Below are 20,220 nucleotides of genomic sequence, written 5' to 3'. Positions count from 1 at the left end.
GTCTGTTTCTGTGCCTTATATCCTATGTAATCCTATTAATCCTATGTACAAAAAAAAATGTAAACACACCTGATAATATTTGCACACAACTAAGACCCATGATGTGTGGAATGTAATTGCATTGAGTCAATCATTCTGCTCTTCCTGTTATGAGTAACTTTTCCACAAGAATAATATATCGCGAACCTGTCCTGAGTTGAAAGATAGATAAATAAATAAGTAACCAACAGTGGCCCAACTTGACCTGAAATTAATTAATTAAATGGTGATCCTAAGATCCTGCTGCATGAGGCTGCTTCACCACCAATTAGTTAAATAAAAAGGTTCAGTGACTGCTACTAGAAATGAATGCTTCTAATCCTCCCATGAGCTTCTCGAGTTCATATTTATATAAGTGGATAATTGATTGTGCCTGACCCAACCTGACCTGAAATGAATAAACACAATCTTCCAACCTGCACAGAAACTGCCACACAAATACAGAATTTGATAAATATTGCATATATTTACATACAAAATAGTCTCTAATTAAATACATGCTTTATATGAAAATATTTACTCTGCACAGTTTATATATATTTTATATAAAGATAGAGCACAGATTTTATATACAGACTACTATTTTTCATATATAAAATCCTCCAATACACAATTTCATGTAATTTTTCAGTTACATTAATTCCTCTCTCTACCATTTAATCTATTTTACATTCTTAATTTTAACCAACATTCCCTTTATTTCCAATTACATTCAAAATGTACCACAATAAAGTGTTCCGTATTACACAATATAATCCTTTCCTTAGCAATAAAATAATTTGCATTTATATAATGCCTTTCATATCCTCAGAATATCCCAAAGCATTTTACAGCCAATTGATTACTTTTGAAGTGTAGTTGCTGTTGTTTTGAAGGCAAACATGGCAACTAATTAATGCAAAGCAAGGTCCTCCAAATAACAATGAGATGAGCGACTACTTCAATTGTTTTTGATGATGTTGATTGGTATTGACCGTTATTTATAAAACAGCGTGGATTTCCATGAACATTGCCATGAAAGATACGCTATAAATATATGAAAAGTATTGCATAAGTATGCATTTCCTATGTTGCACATACTTCCTATAAAGTCACAGTTTTCCCACCACACTTTGTTGATTGGCTCAAAGTAAAAACAGAAGCAAATCAGAAGTGAAGTGGTACGGAACATATGATTCAAAAACAAGGAAAGAAATTAGAAAACTGTAAATGAGAAATGACTATAGTTACTATAGGTGTGTACAGCACAGAAAGATGTCATTTTTTCACTTTGCCTATGCAAGCTCTTGGCTAAAGCACTCCAAAACTAATCCCATTGCCCTGCTCTCACCCCATAGCCTGTATCTTCCTCTGCTTCAAATATTTATCAACTTTTCCCTTAAAATCGTAGAATCGTACAGCACAGAAGAGGCCCATGTCTATGCCGGCTCTTTGAAGAGCTATCCAGTCAGTCCCACTCCCCTGCTCTTTGTCCATAGCCTTGCAAATTTCTCCTTTTCAAGTATATATAAAAAAGAAAAAGACTTGCATTTATAGAGCACTTTTCCGACCTCAGGACGTCCCAAAGCCAATTAAGTACTTTTTTTTGAAGTGTAGTCACTGTTGTAATGTCAGAATTCAATTCCCTTTTGAAAGTTACTATTGAATGTGCTTTCACCATTGTTTCAGACAGTGCATTCCAGATCATAACAATCGCGTAAAAAAAAATCTCCTCCTCGTGTCGCCAATTACCTTAAATCTGTTACCTCTGGTTACCGATCATCCTGCCAGCAGAAACAGCGACCGGAATTTTCACCTTGGAGGCGGGGCGGGTGCGCGTGGGCCGTGTAACAAATTGCCATCCCGAAGTTTTCAACAGCGTGTTCTGCACTGTGTGTTTAACTGAATTGGATCAATTGAAAGAGTCATGCGGGTTTCCCAGCCAGTTAAATGAAGTGGGTCTGATGACATCACCGATGACTCGCTTTCAGCTCAGATATTTAAAGGAGTCTTACACACATCTCAGTTGAAGGTTGTTCGAGGAAGTTTACAGGTGGTTGGGAGAGGTGGTTATTTTTATCTATCGAAGGCTTTTGTGTGGGTGCAAGGAAGGAAGGATGGATTCACAGCACCAGTAGGCTGTGCCCAGGTTCTCGGATGCCTCCCTGGAAGGCCTGGTGCAGGGAGTCAGAGCACGGAGGGAGGTCCTGTTCCCTGGTAGAGGCAGGAAGAGAGCAGCCAGAGAAACCAAGAGGGCATGACTGGAGATTGCACAAGAAGTGAGCAGCAGAGGTATTGTCAGCTGCTCCTGGATACAATGCCGCAAAAAATTTAATGATCTCATGAGGTCAGGAAAGGTGAGTGCAATGCCACAGTCACCTACATCCTGAGGTGCATGTTACCCCAACTCCATCACTCTGCCTTCCCAAGCCTACTCCTGCACGTCACTCCTCACATCAACCTACCTTGCAGGTGCACCCATCTCTCTCTGTCTATGCATATACTCAAATCCCCATCTGACCACTGTCACTCACTCTCATCCTAATGCAAACCTAGAAAGCAACGCTACAGAAGGAGGCTATTTGGCAATGTCATGCCACTCCCTCATAATCACCCTCTATAGATGTAGCCCATCCTTCCCTTACATTTATCCCATCACTCTCACTCAAAGTACTCTTCTTTCGCTCCTTGCAGGAGAAGAGAGTGCACAATGGGAGAAAAAGAGAAAGAACTGGAGGTGGCCCTCCAATGTACACTAATCTGATGCCAGCAGAGGATGCACTCAAATTAAGTGGAGTGGCAGAGGTGCTGGCGGTGGGAGAAAGAGAGAGGGGGACCTCCTGGCAACCTGGTGACAGAATTAAATATCCCACATGGCATACAACAGACACTCATTGTGACTGATGTCAGCAGCCAGTGAAATATCATCATGTGCATAATGGTAACATTAAACATTCTTATCATAGATCTAATACATGGTTTTACTCTCCCACAGGTCCATTAAGTGCCCACTACACACTGTCCAGCCGGAGGAGGAAGACGACTCCTCAGAGGAAGCTCCATTCTCGCAGAGTGCACCATCACCAGACCAATGCACACCCAGCACCATCGCAGATACACACACATCGGTGGGTCCTGCGAGACATAAAAGTAGTGTTGTCACCTAGTGTCTCACACATCACAAGTGAGCAAGAGCAGATGGTGGAGACAGGGACAGCAATGGACAGTCCTCACTGGAGGGTGCAGGATGTTCTAAGCTCTGCTCAGCTGGATGCAGATGCTGAAACTCGGGGGCCATTGACAAAGAGGTTGATCTTGGAGGAGCAGCAATAATTGTGCGAGGCTCTGGCAGCTTTTCCAGCCTCGATGTGTGCGATTGTAGAGAGAATGGAGGAGTCCATCTTCAACATGAGCAGCACCATCTCACAAGCGATGGTGACGATGTGCTCTTCCATGGAAAGGATGGCCACCTGCATGGAACAGCTAATGCGCCAGTCACATGAGAGCATGCTTGTTTTGAACAGGAAGTGCAGGTGGCCCATGAGAGGGATGATGGTAAGATGGAACATGGAAGTGGGGGCTCTGCTCAAAGCACTCCCACTCCTCACCAGTTGCCTCCCCCTCAGTCAGAGCCCCGCATGCTGCCTCAGATCCCGATGTCCGAGTCTGCCCCTGCACAGTTGCAGGAGGAGCAGACTTTGGCAGGGACCTCACAGGCTCCAAAACCCAGTGGACGTCTGCCAAAAGTGTCTACGCAGTCGCAACAGGGAAGTGAGCAACAGAGTCTACCTCTGCTGAAGCCACAGGGGTTGCACGTCGTAGAAGCACTCAGAAAAGAAAAAAGACACAATCATAGATGCACAATGGTATGCATATGGGTGTTTGCCAAAATGTTACTGTAAAGGTTCAGTTTTATTTATGATGCACCACTTTCCCATCTTGTCCATTTTTGCCTGCTACCTGGGAAGTGGCCTTGTCACTTGGAGTGAATAGTGAGACATTACTTAACCTCAAACAATGCGATTGTGTGACAGGAATGGTTTGTGATGTTAGTGGCGGCGGGGTTGGGTAGTTGGTACAGCATCAGGGTGCACTGGTACAACTTAAGTAAATTGGGCCATCCCAGGCAGCAATGTGCACTAGTGCCATCTCCACCTCAGGTTTCTCCTCCTCCTCCGAAGAGGCTGTGCGCCTTGCTCCTCCTGCAGCTCCAATCCTCCCTGCTGCACTATGTTGTGCAGCATGCAGCAGACGACGATGATTCTGGAGACCCTGGCTGGGGTGTACTAAAGGGCTCCTCCAGATCTGTCAAGGCAGCTGAAGCATATCTGCAGCATTCCGATTACTTGCTCTATGACACATCTGGTGGACATGTGGCTTTCATTATAACACTCAGCGGCCTCATTGCTTGGCCTCCTCAAGAGTGTCATCCGCCACTTCTTCAGTGGATAGTCCTTGTCTTCAAGCAGCCAGCCGGTAAGTCTGTTTGAAGTTGTGGACTGGCACAGGACGAAAGAGTCATGACAGCTCCCTGGGAATGTTCTTTTTATTCATTCACGGGATGTGGGTGTCGCTGGCAAGGCCAGCATTTATTGCCCATCCCTAATTGCCCTTAACTGTGTGGCTTGCCATTTCAGAGGGCAGTTAAGAGTCACCCACATTGCTGTGGATCTGGAGTCACGTGTGAGCCAGACCAGGTAAGGGCGGCAGATTTCCTTCCCTAAAGGACATTAGTGAACCAGATGGGTTTTTACAACAATACGGTAGTTTCATGGTCACCATTAATGATACTCGCTTTTTATTCCAGATTACTTTACTAACTGAATTTAAATTCCGCAGCTGCGGTGGTGGGATTTGAACTCATATCTCCAGATCATTAGTCCAGGCCTCTGGATTACTAGTCCAGTAACATAACCACTATGCTACCATTCACACACATGTTTGATGATCTTTTTATGGTTGCAAACGAGCTGCACATTGAGGGAGTGGAATCCCTTGTGGTTCACAAACACTCCTGGGTGATATGGGGTTTCCTTGATGGCCATATGTGTGCAGTCAATGATGCCCTGCACCTGTGGGAAGCCAGCCAGAGCCGCAAAGCTGAGTACCCGCTCAGTAACACTGGCGTCATCAGTGGCAAAATGTACATAAGTGGCTGACTTGTGAAACGTGGCATCGGTCACCTGGGTGATGCATTTGTGGGCGGCCGACTGCGAGATCCTGCAAATGTCAGCCAAGTTCTCATTGAATGGCGGAGCAGGCTCGAGGGGCCGAATGGCCTACTCCTGCTCCTATCTTCTATGTTTCTATGTTTCTATGTCTGCTGCAGATCCCTAAAAGGAGCCTGAGATGAAGAAGTTGAGGGCAGTGGTGACTTTGACAGCCACTGGTAATACGTGTCCACCAGGTCCTCTCGGCAGCAGGTCTTCTTCCAGCAAGCTACAAATGTCTGCCACATCCTGGCGTGATAGCCTGAGCCTCCCGAGGCACTGCTGTTCAGTCATGTCCAGGAAGCTAATCCTCTGCCTGTATACCCTGTGTTGGGGGTATCGCCTCTGGGGAGGTGCACCCATGCGCTGATCCCCTCTCTCCAGTGGAGCATTAGGTCGGTGAGGAGAAGGCTGCTGATGTTGTTGCTGCTGCTGCAGATGTTGTCATGCTGGGGCTCATCTAGGTCAGATTCTGAGGTCCAAGGTGAAACAGCATGGGCTGGATTTTGATTCAGGGGCGGGCTGGGGTCGTGTAATCCACATTTTGTGTTATCCACCCGAATCTAAATCGATGTGGGAGATTGATACTGTAGTGTATGTAACGTTCCACCTTTAAGAGAACTATTTTAAGGGTTGCACTACTTTATCTTGGCTACTGTATACTGTAATACCGGTGGTGACCACACCGGTATATAAGTGCTGTGTAAGGATTTATTGGGCAGATTCGCCCTGACCTTCGAATAGTAAAGTCCTGTTAAAGTTACTCTTGTAGTCTGTGTATTAATTCACCATATACCCACAGACTTTACAGTGGCGACTAGTTCGATCTTACCCTGCGGCAGCGATACATCCGAAGCAGTTAACGAGCGTCGAGAGGAGGTACCCGCCCTCGTCATTCTGCTGAGAGAAGACTCGAGTCTGCAGAGCAAGGAAGAAGGAAGAATTCAGACACGAAGCCTTCCATCAGCAATAGGCAGTGATCGTCCCTTCTGCCACGGTGGTGAGTGAGCCGATCAGCCACGAGAAGCAAGTTGGCCACGTTGACTGTGAGTAGGGGGAAAATTAAAAAAAAAGAATGGAGGAAGGGCGGTGAACTCGACCACGGTCGGGGGGAAAGGAGCCGGACAGAAGTCGGGCCCAGAGGCGCTGAGACTGGGGCAGCGTGGGGCACGGAAGCAGCCGGTGTGAGAGACCGGGCTACAAGCGGGCTGGGAGACGCAACAGCGTCGTGAGACAGCTCGACCGCGACCGGCGAAAGGCCGGGCAGCTACCGAGGCCGCGAGGCGCTGCGACCGGGATCGTAAGGCGCGGGAAGAAATAAAAATAAGAAACCGCGGAGAACTCAGCCGCAGCCAGGGGAGGAAAGGACCGGACTGCGAGAGGGCTGGGAGGCGCGATTGGAAGCCGCTGAGGGAGAGACAGAGCCCGAGCGAGCGGGAGAGACAGAGCCGAGCGAGGGAGACCGAGGAGATTCAGCCAGCGGCTGGAACTGTTCGCCGTCAACGGGTTGTCCCCAGCGCCGGTTGCCCTGCCGAGAAAAGGGAACAAAGAACGCACTGAAGCCGGCGCGCAGGCTGCGAACCCCGAAAGCCAGCGGTCGTCGCCCGAGGGAAAAGCTTACCCCTCCCGCCAGTAGGCGGAGAAGAAGACAGGAGCGGGAAACCGCCATTTTGAAAGTGGGCGGGGAAGAAGACAAGCGCGGGAAACCGCCATTTTTGGAAAAAAAAAGAAAAAAAAAGTTAAAGAAAAATTTCGTTGTTGTTTCTCAGGAAGATTGTGAAGATGCCTAAGCGTGGCAACATCAACGAATTCAATTCTGATGTGGAAGATTGGACCACGTATGTAGAACGCATCGAGATATATTGTAAGGTCAATAAGATAGCAAATTATGATAAAGCTCTAACCTTACTAAACTCAATGGGTGCGAAGACATACGGGTTATTGAAGCATCTTCTATCACCAGCTAAACCGGCGGATCAGTCTTTCGCTAATATTGTTGCTGTCCTGAAGGATCATGTGAACCCCACACCGCTGATGTTAGCGGAACGAGCTACATTTTACGGGAGAACGCAACTAAAGGAGGAAAGCAACGCGGAGTACCTGGTTGAACTGCGTAGGCTAGCAAAATACTGTCAGTTTGGGGTAAATCTGACAGAGGCACTGAGAGACAAGTTCGTGTGCGGGATGTCGAAGGAAGGAACACAAAAGCGACTGCTCGAAGAGAACGATCTTACACTTGATAAGGCTGTCCTTATTGCAGCATCGCACGAAGCCGCAGCGAGAGGCACGGCGGAAATGCAGCTGAAGACAACGGTACTCAGTGTGGATCAAATGACTTCGGGTACAACGAAATGTTACCGTTGTGGGAAGACAACACACGACCAGAACCAATGCTGGTTTAAAAACCAGGAATGTAGAAAATGTGGCAAACTTGGTCACATAGCTAAAGTATGCCGGTCAGGAAAGAAGACCAGCAACAATAAGTCACCGCAGAAGAAGTACAGAAAGGTACATAAGGTGACTGTGAAGAGTCCAGATGAACTGAATTCGGATTCAGACCCCAACAGCAAGGAACTGGGTAGTCTGAGGATTCACAATGTGAGTAAAGAAGCTGACCGACAAACTATTTGGGTCACACTGCAGATTGCAAAAGTCCAAGTGAAGATGGAAGTGGACACCGGATCGGCGTTGACGGTCATGAATAAACAAGATTACAAAAAGTTATTCAAACATATTCCCCTACGGGATACGGAGGTAGTATTGCAGACATACACGGGGCATAAAGTATACCCCATCGGAAAGATAATAGTCAAGGTGAGACACAAGGGCAAAGATCACCAAGGAATGGACTTATATGTACTACCCAAGGGAGGTCCACCACTTCTGGGACGGGAGTGGATCAGGAAAATAAAGATAGACTGGCACTCACTAAACACAATGACGGTAGATTTCGGAAAGAAAGATGTCAAACCTGAACGGTTGTCCAGAATATTGGACGAGGCTAAAGAGGTATTCCAGCAGGGACTGGGAACACTGAGAGGAATTAAGGCAAAAATCAAGATTGCAGAACATGCAAGCCCAAAATTTTTCAAAGCCAGATCGGTACCTTACGCGATACGACCTGCTGTGGAGGCAGAACTGGAAGAGCTTGAACGTGCAGGGGTACTGTCGAAGGTGGACTGGAGTGAGTGGGCCACGCCCATTGTTCCCGTCATGAAGTCTTCATCAAGTAACAAGTCAGGGGGACTGGGGAAGGTCCGCATCTGCGGAGACTTCAAGATCACAGTTAATCCGGTGCTTCACACGGTACAATACCCGCATCCGCGGATTGAGGATATCTTTGCTTCATTGTCTGGCGGGAAACACTTCACCAAGATAGACCTGGCACAAGCATATTTACAGATGGAGGTCGAGGAAGAGTCACGCCAGTATCTCACAATCAACACGCACAGAGGCTTGTATCGATATAATAGACTGGTTTTTGGAGTAGCTTCGGCTCCAGCAATTTGGCAGAGGGCCATGGAGCAGGTCTTACAGGGTATTCCAAGCACTCAGTGTTACTTGGACGATATCCTGATTACGGGAGAAGACGAGGAGGAACACCTCACAAATTTGAAACTGGTGCTCACCAGGTTGAAGGAATATGGCCTTCGAGTTAATCGCCAGAAATGTGGGTTCTTCCAGAAACGGATCTCGTACTGCGGTCATGTCATTGACCAAGAGGGGCTGCACAAGTCACCTGACAAGATCGAAGCGGTCGTGAAGGCCCCCGCTCCGGAAAATGTATCACAGTTGAGGTCGTTTCTGGGGTTGATTAATTATTACCATAAGTTTCTGCCAAATCTATCCACGGTGCTGCATCCGCTGAATGCTCTGTTGCGGAAAGAAGTACCATGGAAGTGGAGCGAGGACTGTAAGAAGGCCTTTCGCAGAAGCAAGGCGTTGATTACCTCTGAGGAAGTGTTGGCTCACTTCAACCCAACGCTACCTCTTCGTCTAGCTTGTGATGCTTCCCCTTATGGTATTGGAGCTGTACTCTCACACAAGTTACCAAATGGCTCGGAAAGGCCAGTCGCATTTGCGTCCCGATCATTGACCTCCGCTGAGCGAAATTATGCTCAGATAGATAGGGAGGCTCTCAGCCTTGTGTGGGGAGTAAAGAAATTCAATCATTACCTGCAGGGCAAGAAGTTTACATTGCTGACAGACCACCAGCCGTTGGTGTCCATATTCAACCCTAACAAGGCCGTTTCCACTATGACAGCACAAAGGCTACAGAGGTGGTCCGTTCTACCAGGGGCACACCAATATGACATCAAATACAAAAGGTCCAAACAGCATGGAAATGCTGATGGGTTATCGCGCCTACCGTTGCCAGTGGAAGAAGAGGCGACTACAGTGGACCCAGTGGAGATGTTCCACTCAACCATAATGGAATGTCTACCAGTAACAAATTCCATGATCGAAAAGGAAACAAGAAATGACCCGACTCTCTCACGAGTCTACGATTTAACGGTGGAGGGATGGCCAGTACATGGCGAACCAATGCTGCCAGCATTTTCGCACAGAAGAGAACAGCTGTCAGTGTGCCGAGGAACCTTGATGTGTGGATCTAGAGTGGTGATTCCACCCAAACTCCAGCAGAAAGTACTAAAGGAGCTTCACGAGGGGCATCTGGGTGGAGTGAAAATGAAGAACCTAGCCAGAGCGTTTGTGTGGTGGCCAGGTATTGATGGAAACATCGAAGAAATAACCAAGAGCTGTCTAGGATGCCAGAAGGTCCAAAACGCGCCACCACAAGCTCCTCTGCATCCATGGGAGTGGCCCTCATCTCCATGGCAAAGGGTACATATCGACTTTGCTGGTCCATTTATGGACTCAATGTTTTTAATCGCGGTGGATGCACACTCCAAGTGGCCGGAGGTAATAAAAATGTCCTCCACCACCACGGAAAAAACCATCACAGTATTAAGGACCATATTTGCCAGGAATGGGCTGCCGGAACAGATCTGTTCTGATAATGGACCGCAATTTGTGTCCGAAGAATTCAGGAAGTTCTTAAAAAGCAATGGGGTTAAGCACTATACGTCCGCCCCATACCATCCCGCCACCAATGGATTAGCTGAAAGGTTTGTCCAGACCTTCAAGAAGGCCATAAAGGCCATGGGTAATGAAGACATAAATCTACAACATAAGGTAGATAACTTCTTGTTGGCGTACAGGAATGCAACACATGCGGTCACAAACCAAACTCCCGCCATGATGTTTTTCAATAGAAGAATAAGATACCGGCTGGATTTGATTAAGCCAAACGTCAGAAGGGACGTAGAGAACCGGCAATTTCAAGGCATGAATGAAAGGCCAACTAGATCCTTTCAGCTAGGTCAACAAGTTTTGGCCCGGGACTACCGTACCGAGAAATGGCAGCCGGGAACTATTGGAAAAAGGCTAGGACCGTTGATGTATACCGTGGACATTGGTGAAAGCATAATAAGGCGCCATGTTGACCAGATCATAGAATCATCCACAAAGGCCCAACCTACTCCACAACTCTATACGTCTAATGTTGAAGCAGAGATACCCAGAGCATCTACCTCCGATCCGGTAATACTGGAATCCGATGAACCTGAAACGGTCCTTCGAGCCGAATCGACCTTGCCAGAAGAACCTACTACACCACCGAAAACGACTACACCACCGAGGCGTTATCCGGACAGAGTCCGGAAGCCTCCAGAGAGACTGAATCTGTGAACTGTTTCACATAAAGTTGTATATATGTTAAGATGTTATATTAATGGGAATATGTATATATTGTTAACCTAAAAAGGGAGGATTGTAGTGTATGTAACGTTCCACCTTTAAGAGAACTATTTTAAGGGTTGCACTACTTTATCTTGGCTACTGTATACTGTAATACCGGTGGTGACCACACCGGTATATAAGTGCTGTGTAAGGATTTATTGGGCAGATTCGCCCTGACCTTCGAATAGTAAAGTCCTGTTAAAGTTACTCTTGTAGTCTGTGTATTAATTCACCATATACCCACAGACTTTACAGATACAATTTCATCTTAATTGGCCAATTGAGTTCCAGCATGTGGGAACCCATGGCAAATGAGTTTTTCCAGTCTGAAAGTCGCCTCCGATGACGTCATCATTGCTGCTGCATTTAAGGTCTGCAACAAGCCTTGCTTCTTCTGCAGACTGCCAACCTTTTGTCCTTTCATGCTAGAGGGACCTGGAGGCAGAATAGCCAGCGAAGACCGAGGTCTGCTCCCAGGTTTGACGACGTTGCCCTGCAGGCTTTAGTTGAGGGAGCAAGAGTTCATAAAGAGGTGCTCTTCCCTTCTTCAGGGAGGAAGAAGCCTCCCCAGCAGACCAAGGCTGTGTGGATCCAGGTGGCAGAGGAGGTCAACTCATTATCAGTAACCCGCAGAACCTGGATTCAGTGCAGGAAGAGATTTCATGACCTTCAGCGCACTGGAAAACTGAGTATGAATTTCCCATCACCCTCAATCTGATCCCCATTGCCTCTCCTCACCAGCACTCAGCTTTAGCAATCTCTTCCTCCACAACCCACTTGACACTGACATCCATGCACCCTTACCCATTCCCTTTCTTTCTATGGTCACATTAACCTAACTATTCGACTATGCAGCCCTCACACTCCCTATCACTGTGATGCTATGAAAACAACTGACAACACACAGGGAGGGCCCTTGGTCTTGCCACCTCACTCCATCTTTGTCTCCTTCTAAGTATCTATGCTATGGAATCTCTACACTCACTCCTTCATTCTCACTCAACCTCCACTTGTCTCCCTCATTGCAGGAAAAGAGTGCTCATAATAAGCGAGAAAGAGTGAGGACAGGAGGAGGGTCACCCTCAGTAGCCCACCTGACCCCCTGGGAGGAGGCGGTCCTGGAGATCGTAGGAGTGGAGGAAGATGCGCAAGTGGGGGACGGACAGACGGGTGCATCACAGCAAGCTGGTGACAGAATAGTTTTCCATCTCTCTCATTGACATTGCATGAGTCGCTGATAATGATTCTGATGCTCTAACAGATTGACTTATGATCATCTGCAATATGCAATGTGCATGTAACCTGACTCTTTCCTTTACTTCCCCACAGGACCATCGCAAGCACCCGTCCCCACTAGCCAGGAGGAAGAGCCTGAGCATCAAGACTCCTCAGAGGAAGCTGCAACCTCTGAGGGCGCAGCTTCAGCAGAATTAAGCACACCCAGCAGCAGCGCAGACATTCACACCTCAGTGGGACCATCGCAAGATAGAGTAGTGTTGTCACCTGGTGTATCACAGCTCACAAGTGAGCATCAGCAGATTGTGGAGACAGGGACAGCAGAGGCGAGTCCTAGTCGGAGGGCGCAGGACTCTGCCAGCTCGGCTCAGCTGCATGTCGACTCTCTGCCTCTGGGTCCATCCATAAGATCAGCGGTGCTGCAACTCCAGGGAACAGATGCTGGAGTCTCTGGCAGGTTTTGTCTCCAGGGTTGCTGCGAGTGTGGAGTGAATGGAGGAGGTGACTTTAATCTAGATATAGATTGGGCTAACCAAATTAGTAACAATACTGTGGAGGAGGAATTCCTGGAGTGTATACGGGATGGTTTCCTGGACCAATATGTCGAGGAACCAACTAGAGATCAGGCCATCTTAGACTGGGTATTATGTAACGAGAAAGGATTAATTAGCAATATTGTTGTGCGAGGCCCCTTGGGGAGGAGCGATCATAATATGATAGAATTCTTCATTAAGATGGAGAGTGAAGTAGTTGACTCAGAGACTAGGGTCCTGAATTTAAATAAAGGAAACTACGATGGTATGAGGCGAGAGTTGGGTAGGATTGATTGGGGAATGTCACTCAAAGGGTTGACAGTGGATAGGCAATGGCAAACATTCAAAGATCGCATGAATGAACGACAGAATCTGTTCATCCCACTTTGGCATAAAAATAAAACAAACAAGGTGACTCAACCGTGGTTAACAAGGGAAATTAGGGATAGCATAAGATCCACGGAGAGGACATATAAATTGGCCAGAAAAAGCAGTAAACCTGAGGATTGGGAACAGTTTAGGATTCAGCAAAGGAGGACAAAGGGATTAATTAAGAGGGGGAAAATAGAGTATGAGAGTAAGCTTACAGGGAACATAAAAACTGACTGTAAAAGCTTTTATAGATATGTGAAGAGAAAAAGATTGGTGAAGTCAAGCGTAGGTCCCTTGCAGTCAGAATCAGGGGAATTTATAATGGGGAATAAAGAAATGGCAGACCAATTAAATACATACTTTGGTTCTGTCTTCACAAAGGAGGACACAAATAACCTCCCAGAGATGTCGGGGAACATAGGGTCTAATGAGAGGGAGGAACTGAAAGAAATCAGTATTTGTAGGGAAATGGTGTTAGGGAAATTGACGGGATTGAAGGCCGATAAATCCCCAGGGCCTGATAAACTACATCCCAAGGCACTTAAGGAAGTGGCCCTAGAAATAGTAGATGCATTGCTGGTCATCTTCCAAAATTCGATAGACTCTGGAACAGTACCCATGGATTGGGGGGTAGCTAATGTTACCCCACTAATCAAAAAAGGTGGTAGAGAGAAAACAGGGAATTATAGGCCGGTAAGCCTGACATCGGTAGTGGGGAAAATGCTAGAGTCCATTATAAAAGATGTAATAGCAGAGCACTTGGAAAACAGTACAGGATCGGACAAAGTCAACATGGATTTACAAAAGGTAAATCGTGCTTGACTAATCTACTGGAGTTTTTTGAGGATGTAACTGGTAAAATTGATAAGGGCGAACCAGTGGATGTGGTGTATTTGGACTTTCAGAAGGCTTTCGATAAGGTCCCGCATAAGAGATTAGCGTGTAAAGTTAAGGCACATGAGATTGGGGGCAAGGTATTGACTTGGATAGAGAACTGGTTGGCAGACAGAAAGCAAAGAATTGGAATAAATGGCTCTTTTTCCGAGTGGCGGGCAATGACTAGTGGGGTACCGCAGGGATCGGTCCTGGGACCCCAGCTATTCACAATATATATTAATGATCTAGACGAGGGAATTGGATGTAATATCTCCAAGTTTGCAGACGACACAAAGCTGGGTGGGAGTGTGTGCTGCAAGGAGGATGCCGAGAAAATCCAGTATGATTTGGAAAGGTTGGGTGATTGGGCAGAAGCATGGCAGATGCAATATAATGTGGATAAATGCGAGGTTATCCACTTTGGTGTCAAAAGCAGGAAGGCAGATTATTATCTGAATGGCAATAGATTGGGAGAAGGGGAAGTGCAACAAGACCTGGGTGTCCTTGTGCACCAGTCGCTGAAGGTAAGCATGCAGGTGCAGCAGGCGGTTAAGAAGGCAAATGGCATGTTGGCCTTCGTAGCGAGAGGGTTCGAGTACATGAACAAGGATGTCTTGATGCAGTTGTACAGGGCCTTGGTGCGACCACACCTGGAGTATTGTGTGCAGTTTTGGTCACCTTATCTGAGGAAGGATGTTCTTGCAATGGAGGGAGTTCAGTGAAGATTCACCAGGCTGATACCTGGGATGGCAGGAATGACGTATGAGGAGAGATTGGGTCGATTGGGCTTATACTCGCTGGAGTTTAGAAGAATGAGAGTGGATCTCATTGAAACTTATAAAATACTAACAGGACTAGATAGACTGGATGCAGGAAGGATGTTTCCGATGGCCGGGGACTCCAGCACCAGGGGTAACAGTCTAAGGATAAGGGGTAAGCCATTTAGGACTGAGATGAGGAGGAATTTCTTCACCCAGAGAGTGGTGAACCTGTGGAATTCTCTACCACAGAAGGCAGTAGAGGCCAATTCATTAAATATATTCAAGAAGGAGTTAGATATATTTCTTAAGGCTAAAGGGATCAAGGGATATGCGTGGTGGCATAGTGGTTAGCACTGTTGCCTCACAGCGCCAGGGACCCGGGTTCAAATCCGGCCTCGGGTGACTGTCTGTGTGGAGTTTGCACATTCTCCCCGTGTTTGCGTGGGTTTTCTCCGGGTGCTCCGGTTTCCTCCCACAGTCCAAAGATGTGCGGGTTAGGATGATTGGCCATGATAAAAATTGACCCTTAGTGTTAGGGGGGATTAAATACGTGGGGTTACGGGGTTACGGGGATAGGGCTTGGGTGGGATGGCTGTCGGTGTAGGGACCAGGTGCTAGGGTTTGGATGATCAGCCATGATCTCGTTGAATGGCGGAGCAGGCTCGAAGGGCCGAATGGCCTACTCCTGCTCCTATCTTCTATGTTTCTATGAAGGCAGGGACAGGGTACTGAATTTGGATGATCAGATATGATCGCATTGAATGGCGGAGCAGGCTCGAGGGGCCGAATGGCCTACTCCTGCTCCTATCTTCTATATTTCTATGTTTCTATGAGTCCATAGCGATGAGTCCTTTGTGGAGTCATTGGCGCATGAACGCATCACCATGGAAAGGATGGCAACGTCCATGGAGGTGATAAGTCGCCAGAGTGCAGAAAACATGGTGAGTGTTCAGAATAGAATGACATCTCTGGAGGAGCGATGGTCATCTACTGAACAGAGAAACTAGACCTTCATGGAAGTCCTTCTGAGTAGGACTGCCAGTGCAGATACGGGTCCCCATGGCCTCCCTGATGTGCAGCAAGGTGCTCTCAAGCCACTTGCAAGCACTGAGGGGATCTGACCCATGAGAGGGAAGTTGGTGGCAGACATCAAGGAAGTGGGGGCTCCTCTCCAAGCGCTCACACTTCCATGCCACTGCAGAGCCCTCGGTCAGAGACCCACCAGAGTCCACACCCAACTGAGATTGGCGTCTCAACCCCTGCACAGCCACAGGAGCAGCAGACAGTTGATGAGCCCTCACAGGTTCGCAACCCCAGAGGATGCCCGCCAAAGGTGTCAAGACAGGAGCAGCAGGAAAGTGAGCAAGGAGCCTCCACATCTGCTGAAGCCACAGGGGAAGCACCATGTAGGAGCACGCGTAAGAGAAAGATACTGCACAAATAGTCACAAGGGTAGTCACTTGGGTGAAATTTGATGTTTTATGTGGAAAAGCCATCAGATGAATAATGTAAATAAAAAATCTGATGGTTACTGCTGTAGTTGTGGCGTGTGTCATTTCGCGAATGGGACTATCACATTGAGGGCTTAGGATTACTTGCAATTGTCAGTATGGTGGTCAAATTGCTAGGAATCCGCTGGTTCTTGGCCATTGTCGATGCTCAGGTAAGAAGCTGTGAGGCAAAAGTGCTTGATTAGCTAGGCTAAGCAAATCTGGCCAAGATGAGTGCGTTCCTTGCATCCGGGCAGCTATGTTCTCGCGTACTGCTGCCGGTGGTTGATGGGCCTCTGCAAGATGTTCGTTTTTACTCTCCTCCTCCTCCTCATCTGAGGAGGATATGTGAGGAGCCACTTGGTCCTCAGGAATCTGCAAGCCACGACGCTGTGCCATGTTGTGAAGCACACAGCAAACCACGACGATTCTGGAGACCCTGGCTGCTGAGTACTGCAGGGCTCCACCTGATCTGTCCAGGCATCCGAAGCGCATCTTCAGCAAACCGATGGTTTGCTCGATTATGGTTCTGGTGGACATGTGGCTGGAGTTGTAGCTCTCCTCAGCTTCATTGGATGGCCTCCTCAACGGCGTCATTAGCCACATCCTCAGGGGATAGCCCTTGTCTCCAAGTAGCCATCTGTTAAGTTGGTCTGGCGGACTGAATAGCAGAGGCACACTAGACTGGCGCAGTATGAAGGAGTCATGGCAACTGCCAGGGTACTTGGCACAAACATGCAAAATTTCCTTCTTGTGGTCACACACCAGCTGAACGTTGAGGGAGTGGAAGCCATTGCGGTTGACAAAAATACCTGGATTGTGATGGGGTGCCTTAAGTGCCACATGTGTGCAGTCAACGACGCCCTGCACCCTTGGAAAGCCTGCTAGATTAGCTACTCCAACCGCACGTGCCGTGACACTTGCTTGATCCTTGGTGAAATGGATGTGATTGTGCGCGATGGCAAAGAGGGCATCGGTTACCTGCATGATGCAATTGTGTGTGGCTGCCTGGGAGATGCCGCTGATGTCTGCTGCTGATCCCTGGAAGGAGCCTGAGGCAAAAAAGTTGAGTGCGGTGGTGACTTTGACGGCCACTGGTAAGGGTTGTCCACCTGGTCCTCTGGGCTGCAGGTATTGTTGCAGCATTGCGCAGATGTCACCCACTACCTCTCGCAAAAGTCAGAGCCGCCTTTGGCACTGCTGCTCAGACATGTTGAGGTAGCTGATGCTGTGTCTGTAGACCCTGTTTGGGGGGTATCTCCTGTGCCGACGGGCTTCCATTCGTTGGCCCCTTCTGGCCTGTGCAGCTTCAGGTGGGTGAACAGCAGCTTGGTGCTCCTGTTGGTGCTGCTGTTGTTCAGGGTTCTGCTGGTGCCGCGGCTGGTCTTCGTCCTCATCACTGCCCAGAAGGGAAGGAAATAAATGGCTCCCATGCTTCTGGCATATGCCTCAGTTGAGAAAGCGCTCAGTGAAGGTGGCGAGAGGGGTTTCCCAGGAGGTCACATTGGAGATGGGTGTCAGGCTCCAAACTTACACAGCTGTGGTTATGCCTTCTAAAAGATCCCCCAGACCTGAGACAACAAAGTCCTGCCACCTGCAAATGATGGCTGATCAAATCTCCTATTTAATGGTTGACCTGCAGCTGATGGTCAGCAATCCAATTGTGCTCCCGCCAGGTTTCACCGTCGTGTTTCAGGACAGGCGTATTTCACGTGGGGAAAGGGTTAAAATCACAAAGGGCTATCAAAATGGCATTATAAAGCCAATTTAGTGCTTGTTAAGGGCCTTAATGGCCTATCCCACCTCTTGGAGGCGGGATGGAGAAGGGACCACTAGACACAAATTATTGAAAATAGCTTGGAGGCGGGATGGAGGCGGGGTTGGGCCCGTCCGCCAGTTTATGCAATTTTAGCCCCCCACATGACTCCAATCCCGCCACCACGGCCCAATGAAAATCCAGCCCCATAAGTGCACCCATGCTGATCTGATAGCTATCAGGTAAAGTGGAGATCAGAGGCACAATCCTCCAATATACTGAGATTGACTTGCAATGTGGTGAGAGTGGCTTCCGAGGTTGTAAAAATCACCTGCAAACTCCTGAAAGCAAAATCTCTGCGCATAATGGAGTCAGCAAGAGCCTTTCCCTTAGGCAAGGAAACAGGTGTAAGGTGTCTGTATTTATGTGCTTTTTCCTGCTGTCACTTAAGAACATAAGAAATAGGAGCAGGAATAGGCCACTTGGCCCCTCGAGCCTGCTCCACCATTCAATAAGATCATGGCTGATCTTGGGCTCAAAGCCACTTCCCCGCCCGCTCCCCATAACCCTTCACTCCCTTATCTTGCAAAAATCTGTCTATCTCCACCTTAAATGTATTTAATGACCCAGCCTCCACAGCTCTCTGGGCAGAGAATTCCACAGATTTACAAACATCTGAGAGAAGAAATTCCTCCTCATCTCAGTTCTAAAAGTTCTGAAACTATGCCCCCCGAGTTCTAGGTTTCCCTACGAGGGAAACATCCTCTCTGCATCTACCTTGTCGAGCCCTCTCGGTATCTTATATGTTTCAATAAGATCACCTCACATTCTTCTAAATTCCAATGAGTATAGGCCCAACCTGCTCAACCTTTCTTCATAAGTCAACCCCTCATCTCTGGAATTAACTGAGTGAATCGTCTCTGAACTGCCTCCAATGCAAGTATATCCTTCCTGAAATAAGGAGACCAAAACTGTATGCAGTACTCGAGGTGTGGTCTCATCAGTACCCTGTACAGTTGTAGCAGGACTTCCCTGTTTTTATACTCCAACCCCCTCGCAATAATGGCCAACATTCCATTTGATGAACTAGCACAATGCCCAATGAGCTCCCGCCTTGCCTTCACAGGCGAGCTACCTGAGGTTTGTAAATCCCATGCGCAAGCATTTAAAGATGAAACCCCACATTAAAAACGCTCTTAAGGGTCTTTCAATGAGCAGTTAAGTGCTTCAATAAGGTCACCTGCCTCTTCTGTGCGGGTCCGTGGTGTGCTTTGAAATGTGTCCCTGTTAAATGCTGAAGTTGGCTGGATGACGGCGGGTTCCCGACACGCTGTCAATTTCAGCGCTTTTAACTGCCGACCCGTTCCCAAACCCGCATGCTCTTCAATGTGAAAATTCTGGCCATTGTCTCCCTATCTACTCTATCAAAACCACTTAACCTTCTCTGCTCTAAAAAGATCAATGCCAATTTATCTAGTCTCTCCACATAACTGTAGCCCCTCATCCCTGATACCATTCTGGTAAATCTCCTCTGCACCCTCTCCAAGGCCTTGACATCTGTCCTAAAGTGTGGTGGCCAGAATTGGACACTATCCTCTAGCTGAGGCCTAACCAGTGATTTAGAAAGGTTTACCATACTTTCCTTGCTTTTGTAACCCCTTTCACGGTTCTCTAGATATATGTGAGATGTGGTCTCTGTTGTAGACAGTATTCTATAGTCCAGTAAGGAGATCACTACTACAATGGCTTAATTCTAATTATCTTACTTTATAGTTTTAACATCAGACAGTATAAGAAGATTACAGGTCAATGAACTAAATTAGACATTTGCATGCATTAGAATGAATCTAGACATAATAAACATACATTCTCCATTTACATGGATTCAAAGGAGAATCTGTCCCTGTGTCCAAATTCGAGTGCACTCTTTCGTTGGCGCGCTTAAGTTGGAGCTCATGGTATGTATAATGTCTGCAAGACTTACGACTCCGAACCCCTTCGTTGAATTCTCTTCACGATCACTGAATTCCACTTTGAGTTCTGGATGCAGAGCACACAGCAGCAGCTGGAGTTGGTGACTCTCTCTCTCTCTCTCTGCAGCTTTTCCAAGTAGATCCCCATCAGCACGAGGCAAGCAGCTCTCCCCAGACCTCTGCCTTGCAGATC

This window comes from Somniosus microcephalus, chromosome 2, assembly GCF_052327205.1.
Source record: "Somniosus microcephalus isolate GS21.2 chromosome 2, FLI_Smic_1.0, whole genome shotgun sequence".
Taxonomy (NCBI): Eukaryota; Metazoa; Chordata; class Chondrichthyes; order Squaliformes; family Somniosidae; genus Somniosus; species Somniosus microcephalus.
The sequence above is the reverse complement of the archived record's forward strand: the minus strand, read 5'-3'. Positions refer to the sequence as shown.